This window comes from Microcaecilia unicolor, chromosome 6 (assembly GCF_901765095.1).
Source record: "Microcaecilia unicolor chromosome 6, aMicUni1.1, whole genome shotgun sequence".
In the NCBI taxonomy this organism is placed as follows: Eukaryota; Metazoa; Chordata; class Amphibia; order Gymnophiona; family Siphonopidae; genus Microcaecilia; species Microcaecilia unicolor.
The window spans coordinates 64,600,618-64,614,535 of NC_044036.1; the positions used below are offsets into that span (position 1 = coordinate 64,600,618).

General features: G+C 41.0%; 1 protein-coding gene across 3 annotated transcripts in view; it reads right to left on the minus strand.

Annotated features, from left to right (window-relative positions):
- ODF2L (outer dense fiber of sperm tails 2 like) overlaps positions 1-13,364 on the minus strand; it is a 179,350-nt gene extending 165,986 nt beyond the window's left edge. For all 3 annotated transcript variants that reach the window (XM_030207203.1, XM_030207204.1, XM_030207202.1), the window contains exon 1: positions 13,224-13,364. The gene's annotated coding sequence lies outside the window, so the exon portion shown is untranslated. The remainder of the gene's footprint in view (positions 1-13,223) is intronic.
- Positions 13,365-13,918: the final 554 nt, after the last annotated feature.

The following is a 13,918-nucleotide window of genomic DNA, read 5'->3' on the forward strand; positions in this document are numbered from 1 at the left end:
AGGGAAGTCATCCCATCCGCTTTATTATTTTTGTCACCCTTCTCTGTACCTTTTGTTAATTCTGCTATATCTTTTTTGAGATACAGTGATCGAATTGCACCCAGTATTCGAGGTGCAGTCGCACCATGGATCGATACAAAGGCATTATAATATTCTCATTTTTGTTTTCCATTTCTTTCCTTTCCTAATAATTCCTAACATTCTATTTGCTTTCTTAGACACTGCTGCACACTGAATAGAGCGTTTCAATGTATCATCAATGATGACACCTAGATCCTTTTCCTGGGTAGTGACTCCTAATGTGGAACCTTGCATCACATAGCTATAGTAAGAGCAGGTCAGACAATCGTGAGGAGGTTGTCTGTTATGCTCAAGGTGAGATGGAAATACACTCCCCCCCCCCCCCCCCCCCCCCAGGAAAAGAGGCCAGCCCACTTCAGCAAAGCCAAGGCCATAGAATGAGAAGTGAGAAGCAGACTGAAAACGCAGCCGGGAGGAGTAGCTTGGAGAAGGCCGCCGAAGAGAAGGCTGCAACGTCAGCCAAGGAGCCGAGAGTGACCTGGGAGAGCAAGGTCCAGGCTTCTTTTGTGCGGGAATTCATCATGCGAGGAGCAGAGACCCAAAACCACAAAGGCAGACCGTAGAAGTCTGCCCAGCACTGGTTTTGCTTCCCAATTACCGGTGTTGCCACCCAATGTCCACTAAGATTCCGTAGATCCATTCCTTCTAAACAGGATTCCTTTGTGTTTATCCATGCATGTCTGAATTCCATTATTGTTTTCATCTCCACCACCTCCTGTGGGAGGGCATTCCACTTATCTACCACCCTTTCCGTGAAAAAATACTTCCTGACATTACTCCTGAGTCTTCCCCCCCTTCAACCTCAATTCATGTCCTCTAGTTCTACCACCTTCCCGTCTCCGGAAAAGTTTCTTTTGCGGATTAATACCTTTCAAATATTTGAACGTCTGTATCATATCACCCCTGTTTCTCCTTTCCTCCAAGGTATACATGTTCAGGTCAGCAAGTCTCTCCTTGCAAGGTTTGCAACACAAACTGCATACCATTTTTGTAGCTTTTCTTTGCACCGCTTCTTTTTACATCTTTAGCAAGATGCAGGAGCAATTTTGGCATGCTTTTTTACAGTACCTCTGTTCTGTCAGCGGCAGCCATTTTGGTCACAGGCTGCAATAATGGATTGCTTTTTCTTCTTTTCCATCTTCACAGCTTTCAGGCCGTAGTGGTGCGGACTATGCCGGTTCCCTTGATTGGCTGAGGTTTTTTGTCTGCCTGATCGTAACTGAATAGATATGGATGGGCTGGAGTGTAAATTTAAGTGGCTTTGACGTTAGCTTCAGAACTTTTAGTACAAGAACAGTGCTGGGCAGACTTCTACGGTCTGTGCCCCGAGAATGGCAAGGACAAATCAAACTCGGGTATACATATAAAGTATCACATACCATGTAAAATGAGTTTATCTTGTTGGGCAGACTGGATGGACCGTTCAGGTCTTTATCTACTGTCATTTCATTTACTATGAGGCATATTTTCAAAGCACTTTGGGAGGCTAAGTTCCATAGGTTTCTATGGAACTTTGGGAGGCTAAGTGCTTTGAAAATGAGCCTCTATGTTACACACAGGCCTTCTTACTCCGATCAGGTGGCTGAATCTACACAGCTGCAGAAGTGCAGAGACACTACCTTTCTTCCAGAATGACACATAAGCAGAAACTTGCTCTCTTCCAGCATTATTTTTTTCAAAGCTCTATGAGGAGGAGGAGGAGAAAGGAAGTGGCATGAGAGGGGGGAAAGGGGGTGGAAGGACCTGGCACCACCAGGTGTACCCCAAGTCAGGCACCTCTACTGGCCTAGACATCCCCAAGTTTAACTGAACCAGGGAACCCAGAACAGGAGCCAGAGAAGTAGGAGACACCAGGAGCTTGTGAGAGACTGTCCACCGCCTGCTAGAGACAGAGAATTCTGGCTGACCAAAGAGCATACCATCCTATGTGGCAATTTAGTACTCTCTACCTGCTGGTAGATGGTCATAACTCACAAATCTCTGTATTTGCCTGCTGCTGATGCCAAGGAAACCTGGTTGCAGTCAAAAGACTCCCCTGCTCTGACTCAGCCCTCAATAACTGAACTGCTGGAGAAATACCAATCAGACCCACCAACTGTGTGAACAGCTTATACAATAAAATCTGGGAAAAATGAGTTATTTAATTCTAATATGAATACTAATGATTCATATGTCCACTCTATGTCAGGAGGAAAAGACCTCAGTAGTCACTTGCATACCACACATGGCTATATTCATAAGCCAAATTTAATGGCTGCTATACTGTGACTCGTTTCTCATTCATTGGTCAAGAAAAACCTCCTTCCTTCAATTTACACTTTTTTTTCACTCCAATTAATAAATTCAAAATATAACTGACATTGAACTTCAAACTTTAACAATGATACTGTAGAACACTTCTTTTAATTAGGTTGTCATATATGTAAACTGATAGGTCATACGTCCCTACTGTGGCCTGCCATTTCGCTCCCAGGCTTTCTCAGGGGACTATGCTATGACAACTGATGTGTGCTCTGTATCCAAATAATGACCCATCTGCTCAATGATAAAGCTTACCTATAATAATGACACCAGAAAATGTAAAATCACTCATATTGCAATACAAAGGTGCTTACCAGAACTACAATTCATGTTCATGATTATATTCTCAATTTGTTGTTCTACTAAAAAATATAATAAACTATGAACTCCTAGGTTATTAATCCTAGCATATACATATACTAGAAGAGGATCATGTATATTGAACTAACACAAAGGTTACTACTATTACTCTACATGCTAGTCCCATGCTGTAACAATCATATATTCATAACCATATGTTGTTTCTCAGCACAATACTATCCTATAATTACTATATGTTGTTACAATTGGAGTGTATTAACTTTCAATTATGAAATACATTACTTTTATATCCAAAATTAAATGTTTAATGAAGCCACTCACTACTATGTACTCAGATATTGTTAAACCCTTCAGCTGTCTGAGAACAAATACCACAATTAGAATTTTAATATAACCAATACAAACTTATGCTTACAAGCTGTGTTCGCTGCACGCCAATTGTCTACAAAATGTTTCCATAAATGTTCTTTGGAGCCAACATTGAATGCCCAGGCTCTGACGTTTTAAAAACAGTGTCTGTTTTATATCTTAGGCCAGTGGTTCCCAAACCTGATCCTGGAGACACCCCAGCCAGTCCGGTTTTCAGGATACCCACAATGAATATTCATGAGAGAGATTTGCATGCAGGGGAGGCAGTGCATGCAAATCTCTCTCATGAATATTCATTGTGGGTATCCCGAAAACCGCTGGGTGCCTCCAGGATTAGGTTTGGGAACCACTGGCCTAGGCATCACCCCATCATAGTGTGTGACATCACAAATATGGCGCCAAAATAAAGCACCACAATCACTAATTTTTTAACCAAACGTTTTTGTTATAACCTCCTCTCTATTTCAAAGATTGTTATAAAATACTCAACCTAATCCAAGGAAACAACTATGGCCACAAACTCTATGCAACTTGTATACACCAACTTTCAAAAAAGTTAGGTCTATTCACAGTGGCAGTTCCCTTAAAAACCACCACATTCCCACTCTTTCAATCTGACTGTCTGAATGAGGAGTACCGAAGTTACCCCCTGAATAAGAAGGCCTTTACTATGCCTTATCTTACAGGTACTTGCAAAGTCCAGAACATATCCATTTTTCCCCATTTATCTTCTTTAAAGAAATGCTTTCTTTCAGGTATTCTTTTCATTAGTACAGACTATTTAGTGTGTGCTATTCATACTAGTGCATGCCATGTAAGAATAGCATGGGCCATTGCCAACAATGGGGGAAAAATCCCAACATTTTGAGGGGGGGGGGGGGGTTTCCTCTTATCATTCCATTTTGAAACAACATTAAAACTGCATATCCTTAGTATCTGGGATCAAAGTTTCTTTATTTTGTATTTATTTATTGGGCTTTATTAACCACCTCTATGAAGAGATTTGCCCAAGGCAGTTTACAGCAGGTACAGTTTAATATAAAACTTACCATTTTATTAACAGCACAGTAATAGTAAAATGACCAAATATAAACATAAATATAATAAACAGCAAATTTAAACTAATACATCTACCATGAAACAGTATCAAAAATATACACGTAACTGAACTGCAGAATGACCATGTAACAGAAATATGATATGTCAATACAATACAAATATGGAAGAACATCCAAATAACATAGAAATAATACGATGCCAGCATAATACCAATGGAACATCTAGGGCCCTGTTTACTAAGGTGCACTAGCGTTTTTAGCACACGCTAAACGCTAGAGACACCCATATATTTCTAAGGGTGTCTCTAGCATTAGCGCACGCTAAAAACGCTAGCACACCTATAGCACAGCTTAGTAAACAGGGTCCCTAATAAGCACACATTAGAACATTCAAATAACATAAATATGATGCTAATGCTTTTCTACAATACAGCTTACTATGTAGCCGAGGGGCCAAGTGGAGATATATAGATGGAGACAAGATGAGTACTACAGTCAGCTGGGATAAACAGATGGGTGGCCAAACTCAAGGCAAGTTCTTTGTACAGTTATAGTACATGTAGAAAGCTAGTCCAGGTGTGGATTGAATATAGTCAGTGTACAGTCAGCACAAGGAGAGAGTTTGAAGCTGTCAATAAGGGATCCAAGATAAAAATCTGAGAAATATCTGGTAGTTACCTCTGGAAAGGAAAAATGGAATGCCTCTGTCTATCTAAGAGGGGAGCCTCACATTTCATCTTTATTCAATATACTGCAAATAATAAAAACATCTAAGCGGTATACAAAGAGTAAAAACATGGAAAGGGACCAGGAAAGATACGTAAAGAGGCTAGGTTACAAATAAATAATTATAAGGGAAGGGGAACATATGACCAAATTACCTATTAGAGAATACAAAAGGAGGGAGAAAGTGCAAAAGACGAGATCCAAATGAGACAAGGGGAAGAGGCTACTGCAAGGCCGAATGGAAACTGAAAGATTTAAACAAAACAAGCTTAGGCAGAAGGAAAAGTGCAATGGAAATAGTAAGCTGTCAATAGGGCTTTAAATTAAAAAAAAAAAAAAAAGACATTTCAGAACAAAGGTATAAAGGTAAACAGTTCCACAGGGAAGGGGCCAGAACACTAAAGCAGGCAGAGCAGCATGAAGCAGAGCGAATCTGATGAAAATAAGGGACAACAGGAAGATGCTGATTGGCTGAACATAGAGGGCATGTCAGCTGGTAAGGACAGAGAAAGCTATGCAGACACGATGGAGAACCAGAATGAAGAATAAGAAAGGACATAGCTAATAGCTTAAATGGTAAACGGAAATAGATAGGTAGCCAGTGCTCAACAAGAAATAAGGTGTCACACTGTCAAATTTCTTAGCCCCATAAAGACATTTAAGAGCAGTGATCTGAATGACTTAAAGTCAGTGCAGCTGGTATTGTGGGATGCAAGAGAGAACCGAGTTGCAATAATCTAGGCAGGAGAGCACCAAATAATGAATAAGCAACCGAAGAGAAGGCCTGTAAAAGAAGGAACGAACTAATCGGATTTGCTTTAGCACAAAAAAGGATTTCCTAACCAACCAGCTTCCAGAGAAGAAGTCTATCGTTCTGCATAGTCAGACCAATAATATGTGCACTCAGTCTCTTCTGGGAAATCTGAAATAAAACCAAATTACTTACTTGTAGCAGGTGTTCTCCATGGACAGCAGGATACAGATCTTCACAGCATGGGTGACATTAGCAACAGAGCCCAAATGGAAAAGCTTCTCCACTTTATTATGTACTAGAAGCTTCTGAGTTACTTTACCGTGCACTTGTGCCACTTCCTGCCTGCTGTTGTTGCAAGGGACCACCTCGTCTATTGTTTGGCTTGAATAGAACACAACTCCTTGGGGAAGTGGATGGGCATGTGAGGACATGTATCCTGTTCTCCACAGAGATCAGCCATTACAGGTAAATAACATGATATCCTACATGTCCTCAGAGAAAACCAAATTCTCACAGCATAGGACTCCCTAGCTACAAGCTTCCATTAACAGAAAAAATGGAAAACAATCAGGTGCTGCAGCAGGCAGACACAATTAACCTCCTGTATATATTTTTGTATCTGCAATTCTGGAAAAAAATACATACATTCTCCATATACGGTATATATAGATGAAATTGTTGTCCTTGAAAGAAAAAAAAAATCAGTACTAGCCAAATGTCCACATCAAGGAGGCCTAACAACCCATACATGTAGAAGAAAAATAAACCAAAAGGAAAATAAATGACAGAAAGTGACTACTTCACCCCTTCCCACCAGCTTGATACAATATAACTAAACCTCGTCACCATATTACTGTCATATTACTTCTCAAGTTGTCATGGATCATAACAATAAATTTATCCTCCTTATTTGAGAACAAGCATTTACCTGGGAAACTTGAAAAACTGTTGCACCCAATGTGAAAGCCTTAGTTTTTAAAGGAAGAACATGCTTCCAGAATTCTCGAGTACTACATGAAACATCACGAAAAATGCTGAACTTTTGCCCACAAAAACAAGGAGATAATGTACATAGGACCATTGATATCATAGAATACGTTCAAAGAGCTAAATATAGAGCTATGGATGTAGCACTGGATGCTGAAAAGGTCTTTGACCGGGTCAAGTGGCTTTTTCTTTTTAAGGTCTTGGAGAAAGTTGGCTTAGATGGCAACTTTGGAAAGTGGGTGTACACTCTATATCTTAAATCCAGTAGTTGCATCCTGGTTAAGGGGTCATCTCAGAGGACTTTGCTCTTCAGTGAGACTTCATATGGACCGACGCACCCGATGCAACACCTGATGCTGATGTCAATACTGAAGACACCGATGCCAACACTGATGTTGTTTTCAGACCTGGCTCCAAAATCGTTTCTCTGGCTAACTGTGTTCTCTACTTCATACAACGACAGAGAATACAGTTTACAGGGGTATGATCAGGCCCCAAACACTGTAGACACCAAGAATGGGTGTCTTTGCCAGAGATGGTCCTGTTGCACCGAGTGCAGCGCTTGAAGCCACTGGAAACCTTTGATGACATAAAACAAAAAACAGCCACGGCCAAATCAAATGACTCAATGGTGCTAAAAAATTGGAAAGCACCAGGAAAAAGAAAAGGGAAAAACCTGACCGGAGCTCAGGCCTAAACACAACCTAGCAAGCGCGGTAAAATCAAGAAAACTTTAAAAAGAGGCAAAAAATAATCTAAACAAATAAGGGGAAGGAATAAGATGAAGATAAACCCCAAGAGAGGCATAAAAAACAAAAAGAAAGGCACAAATTTTAATAAACATATACATAAAAAGACCGAAGGCCGAACCAGATGTGGAGTGGAAATGAACGCGTCCTCTCCTCACTGCAGAAAAAAAGAGAATTGCTGGTCCCGTGCTCTTGAGGTGGGCGGGAAAACGCTAGCGCATGCGTAGTGGAGCACATCTTGCGCTCAAAAACCTATTTATTTTTGTTACATTTGTACCCTGCGCTTTCCACTCATGGCAGGCTCAATGTGGCTTACATGGGGCAATGGAGGGTTAACTGACTTGCCCAGAGTCACAAGGAGCTGCCTGTGCCTGAAATGGGAATCAAATTCAGTTCCTCAGTTCCCCGGGACCAAAGTCCACCACCCTAACCACTAGGCCACTCCTACACTCCTTTAAACTTGTTATAAGCTCTGGACCAGAAATGAAGACCCTGCGTTACCCACGTGCTAGAATTATATGCCTGCTTGTTCTTGGAGAAACATTTCTTCATCTGTCTGTTCGTTCTGTCCTGGCAGATGGTAGTACAACTGCCAAGAAAACTCCTTCCCTTCACACATGGAATTTCTATCTATAATTTCTATCTACACTTCTTCCCTTGGTTCATTAATCTCATCTCATGGCTTTTCCTACCATCTCTATGCTGATGACTCCCAAATCTACCTTTCTACCCCTGATATCTCACCTTGCATCCAAACCAAAGTTTCAGTGTGCTTGTCTGACATTGCTGTCTGGATGTCTCAACGCCACCTGAAATTAAATATGACCAAAACCGAGCTTCTCATTTTCCCCCCCCAAACCCACCTCCCCGCTCCCCCCGTTTTCTATTTCTGTTGATGGCTCTCTCATTCTCCCTGTCTCCTCAGCTCGAAACCTTGGGGTCATCTTTGACTCTTCTCTCTCCTTCTCTGCTCATATCCAGCAGATTGCCAAGACCTGTCATTTCTTTCTTTACAACATCCGTAAAATCCGCCCCTTTCTTTCTGAGCACTCTACCAAAACCCTCATCCACACCCTTGTCACCTCTCGTTTAGACTACTGCAATCTGCTTCTTGCTGGCCTCCCACTTAGTCACCTCTCCCCTCTTCAGTCAGTTCAAAACTCTGCTGCCCGTCTCATCTTCCGCCAGGGTCGCTTTACTCATACTACCCCTCTCCTCAAGACCCTTCACTGGCTCCCTATCCGTTTTCGCATCCTGTTCAAACTTCTTCTACTAACCTATAAATGTACTCATTCTGCTGCTCCCCAGTATCTCTCCACACTCGTCCATCCCTACACCCCTTCCCGTGCACTCCGCTCCATGGATAAATCCTTCTTATCTGTTCCCTTCTCCACTACTGCCAACTCCAGACTTCGCGCCTTTTGTCTCGCTGCACCCTACGCCTGGAATAAACTTCCTGAGCCCCTACGTCTTGCCCCATCCTTGGCCACCTTTAAATCTAGACTGAAAGCCCACCTCTTTAACATTGCTTTTGACTCGTAACCACTTGTAACCACTCGCCTCCACCTACCTTCCTCTCTTCCTTCCCGTTCACATTAATTGATTTGATTTGCTTACTTTATTTATTTTTTGTCTATTAGATTGTAAGCTCTTTGAGCAGGGACTGTCTTTCTTCTATGTTTGTGCAGCGCTGCGTATGCTTTGTAGCGCTATAGAAATGCTAAATAGTAGTAGTAGTAGTAGATTCCATGCTGCTATCTGTTTCATGTAGAATGTTTATTTTGTTTGACTCAATTCCCTCTTTAACATATAGCACAACCCCCCTCCAATTTTATCCCCTCTATCATTGCAATATAATTTGTAACATGTTAACACAGTGTCCCATTGATTGTCCTCCTTCTACAAAGTCTCTGAGATGCCTATCTACCTCATCATTCAGTGCTATATACTCTAACTCTCCCATCTTATTTTTTAGGCTTCTAGCATTTGTATACAGGCTTTTGACTTGTATCTACAAGCTGCGTAGAAGTTAATTGGGATAATATGCATTCTTTACCCTGCTCTCTCAAACACACTTCGCTTTCTTTCACCATTGTTGCAACCTTTTACAAAGCCACACTAGCATTTTAGGCGTGGGCATTTACACCAGCTTTTTATTGGTGTAAATGGCTGCACCAAAATTTTTGTCGCGTGGACAGCACTATGTGCATTCGATAAACTGCCCTTAACTTTAGGCCCCGTGCTGATTTTCTTGGCGTCAAATACAGAATCTGGCCCATTATGCTTTCCTTACTCCTTGTATTTTGTTCTGAAGCTTCAGACTCAAATATTAAATTACATCTTTTTCTACACACTACTGCAGTTGTTTTTCACAAGCTATTTTTTCTACTATGCACATGATCCCAGTAGAAATATAGCACAAGGAGTTTATCTATAGGGAATTTCACAAGAATCAATTAGATATCTGACTTTATTTCTTTTTATCAAAGCCAATTCACACAGGGACCCTTTTACTAAGCCACAGTAAAAAGTGGCCTGCACTGAGCCACTTTTTATCACAGTGGGAAAAAGGCCTTTTTTAAAATGGGGTAGTAAATGGCCATGCACTAATATTAAAATTAGCGCACGACTATTTAATGTCTCAGCCCTTACCACCACCTATTTAGTAAACAGTAAGAACTCCTGTGCTAACCCCGCTGCACTGCCGATTATCACCGGGAACACACTCTGCAGTAGAAAACAGAAAATTATTTTCTACTGCAAGAAACTGCGCGCACCAACTAAGGAACTACTACTGGACTCTGGCCAATTTGGTGCACCCTACTGCGCCTTTGTAAAAGGGCTCCAAAAATGTCATCTTGTTAACCAGTTCTCTATTGAGAATGGCACTTTATCGCCTATCATATTACTTTCTAATTTTATCTGCATAAAGACAACCTTATCAAATGAAAACAAGCAGAAAATGGGTGTAAACACACATTTAAAACAGCAGCAGATAAAACACGATTCATTCTACAAAAAGCATTGAAACCTTGACTAACACTCTATAGAACAAAAAAAGCTAAGCTCGCGACAGAACGCAAACATACTATTACACACCATTCCAAAGAGAAAACAAATTGTGGGGAGACTTAAATAACAAACCCTGTTTTGTTTTTGCTTTCATTTCTACATATTCCTGTGGATTAATACAGTAGCATTTATTCAAAACAAGACTTAGCCCTGCAATAAATCTATGTGGCCACTAGATGCCTTCAGCAGACTGCCACAATAAAAACGATGAGTTGAGTTCTAGAAAGCCTTCACCCAAGGAGGTTTGATTGAGAACAGGAGATGGCATGATGTCAAAAAGTTGAAGCCACTTAGGTTAGTCTATGTTTCCCCTTCCCCGCACAACAGTTCTGCATACACTCAAAACAAAGCAAACAAACCTATGAGCTGCTGTGTCCAGTTGTCGTTCTTTATTCTTCGTAGCATTTTTATTTAATCTAACTTATATTGTCAAACATGCCAGCTTGTGCACCATATGGATGCACACAGAGGAAGAATAATAACGCAATAACTTTTCATAGGTAGAGTAGTAATTTGTTATAAATCGTAATCAGTGTGTCATTTGGAGGGGCTGATTATAGGGCCTAGAATGTGTTATGTTCGTGCAGAGATTTTTTTTTCTCCTGATAAAGGACCACTAAAACAGACATAATGTTATGAGAATCAGGTGCTCAACATCAATTTATTTATTTATGGCAGTTATATCCCATAAAAAAACATGAATTAGATCGAAACCTGGCAGCATTTAAAATCTTTTTTTTTTTCCTGTGCCTAGATCAAAAGATAGTTTGTGGGAACTTGCTTCTTCTGTTTTGTGGAATGCAGTAGTATATTAGAAAAATGCACTTAATATTGTTTATTACTACTATTTAAAAGAAAGATATTAAATAATGAGGGCAGAGCTGCCTTCATGCAGAAGTCCAGAGTCATACTAAATGTGCCAACATTTTCCAGCTCTGTGATATACATTTATTTCTTCTTTGCGTCAGATTTCAACAGCATTTTCTCAGTCATTACCCAAATGCGAACGCAATTATGATATTAGTTAATAAGTTTTGGATATTACTGAATTCTATTATTCTGTCTCTCTGTATTTCCAGTTTTGGCGTAGTATAAGTTATAATCGTCTAATGACCAGTAATTCCACTCAAGCTTGCCTAAATAACTGAAAATCAAAAACCCAGCCTTGCACCAGCTGCGTGTAATTAATGTTGTCACTCACACTGATAGCAAACTACCTAGCATCCACTCTGGATGGAGAAAAAAAGCCTCAGTCTAGCCACTCAACCAGCCTGAACATGCAGACTATAAGGTCTGAGCTTGGCTTACCATCATTTGGCTTAGGAAAAAAACTCCATCATTTAACATATCAGCATCAATATCTATCCTCCAAATTGCTTTGCCAGGTATATAAATCACAACTCTTATCTAAACAGTGTGTGTGTCTCAACTTCCTCAGATCAATTATTTGATAGTTCTTTGATGTAATCAATTCCATATACAAAATGTCAATTAGTATTCAGCCCCGGTGTACCCTCCAGACAACACTTAGCTTTAAGTCCAATCGCTATGGTGCTCTGTTCCTATCGGTACCACCAGCTGTGCAACCCGACGACAGAGAGCCCCTCGTTTCACTGTTGCTGCATCAGGGGTTGTATCGTTAACTCCTCATCTCCAATGTACAAATATCCAATGTTTACTCTGCTGTACCCTAGGAATTAATCAAGCAGGGTTATTGAGATATCTGCAGCAGGGCCTATAGGAATAAAATGGGCCCTGCTGCAGATAACTCGAGCTAAGCTTTAGTAAACAACCCCCTTAGTTATGTTTAAACAAATGAGAGATCTGCATGAAAGAAAATCTTTATTTTTATTGTTTTGACTTATGAAAACCACATGTCCCTGAAATATGCTCAAAACAGAATAATCCATTTGTACAAAAGAGATGAGGTGAAGATGTGATTCCATGTACCCCAATGAAAGGAGAGTTTAATTTTACTTCCAATCTTTATAACATCAGGCTTCCCAGGGCAGATTACAACAATTAAGATGAACACATCTGTCAACAGGATAGCCTCACTGAAATTTGGCCATATATTACTGTATTGTACAGAACAATGTAGAAAACTTAGCACGCAATACAGCCTTTATTAGTGCTGTTTCCACCAGCTACAATATTTTTGAAGCTGTTTTAGTGATATTCAGTTTTTATTTCATATTTATATCTACACTTGGGAAGCTTTCAAAATAAATTAAAAACGTCAAATAAGTTAAAAAAAAATCTTTTGTCCTCCACCTTTTAAGGCACTGCCTATCCAACTGGAACAGCTTTTTACAGATGGACCATGCATAGGCAGTCCCATTATTTCTAATAATCTTTTACTATAGCTTTCAATACCGTTCTGCTATTGTTTTGGGTGTTCTTGTGACTCCACCTCCTGGCTTCAACCCATATAATGGGCTAGATAGCCTCGAGTCGTACCGTCTCCTGAGTCCTGTGTTCTTATCTTAATCTAACCTCCTCCTTGCCCTTCAAGCGTGGAGGAGAGTGGATGAGCCACCAGCGTTTTAGCACGACCAACTTCTCTGTCCTCCACTTCGCTATCCCAAACAGCAGATGTCGCATCGCACTAATACCCACTGCACTGGGCGCTGATCTTGGATGACTGTAAAATCAGACTGCAGCCCTGCAAACGGGCGCTTTTCCCACCAAATTAGGCTCCCCCCCCCCATCCCTATTTTTTAACCTCTCTACTGTTGATAGTTCCCCTTCCTCCGAATACAAGAAAATGACAAAAAATGTGAAGACTGAGTTGAGTACACTAACCTCAACAGCTTCTACAGCAACCAAAGCTTCTTCCGGTTCCTCACGCGTTGCTAAGCCTAATGCGCATGCTCTTTGCTAGGTAAAAAAAACTAAAGGCGCGGGACTAGGGTACGTTGGGCGGGTGAGGGGTGATGATGATGGTGTTATTTGGGTTTCCCTGTGATGAAAACGAAAAAAAGGTGACAAGAACCATAGGAAAAAATTGAATTTTTCCAACTATATCATGCCGCACAAGATTCTGCCCTCCCTAGTGGTGTGCAGTGAATCCCCAGCTACTTTTTTTTGAAGGGTGTTAAAGTTTGCAGCAGTGTTTCTTTTCTCTTTCCTCACATCTTTCCCTCTCCTCTCTTGCAAGTCCTACTACTACTTAACATTTCTAAAGCGCTGCCTGGGTTACGCAGCGCTGTACATTTAAACAAAGAAGGACAGTCCCTGCTCAAAGGAGCTTATAGTGGGTGGCGATAAGTGCTGCCCGCGGTCTTGGAAACCTGTCTTCTTCGCCAGTTGCAGTACCGATAAACACTCGCTGCCTTTAGGTAGTCTCCGAGCTTTTACTCTGCCGTGTCCCGCCCGTGTGCAAATAGGAATTTACGTTGAAGAGGCTGAATGCGGCAGAGGAAAAGCTCCAGCACCGGCTGCAAGAAGCTGGCGAGGGAAAGTAGGGGTGCGGTCATAGGAGCCGACTCTTTGGGTGC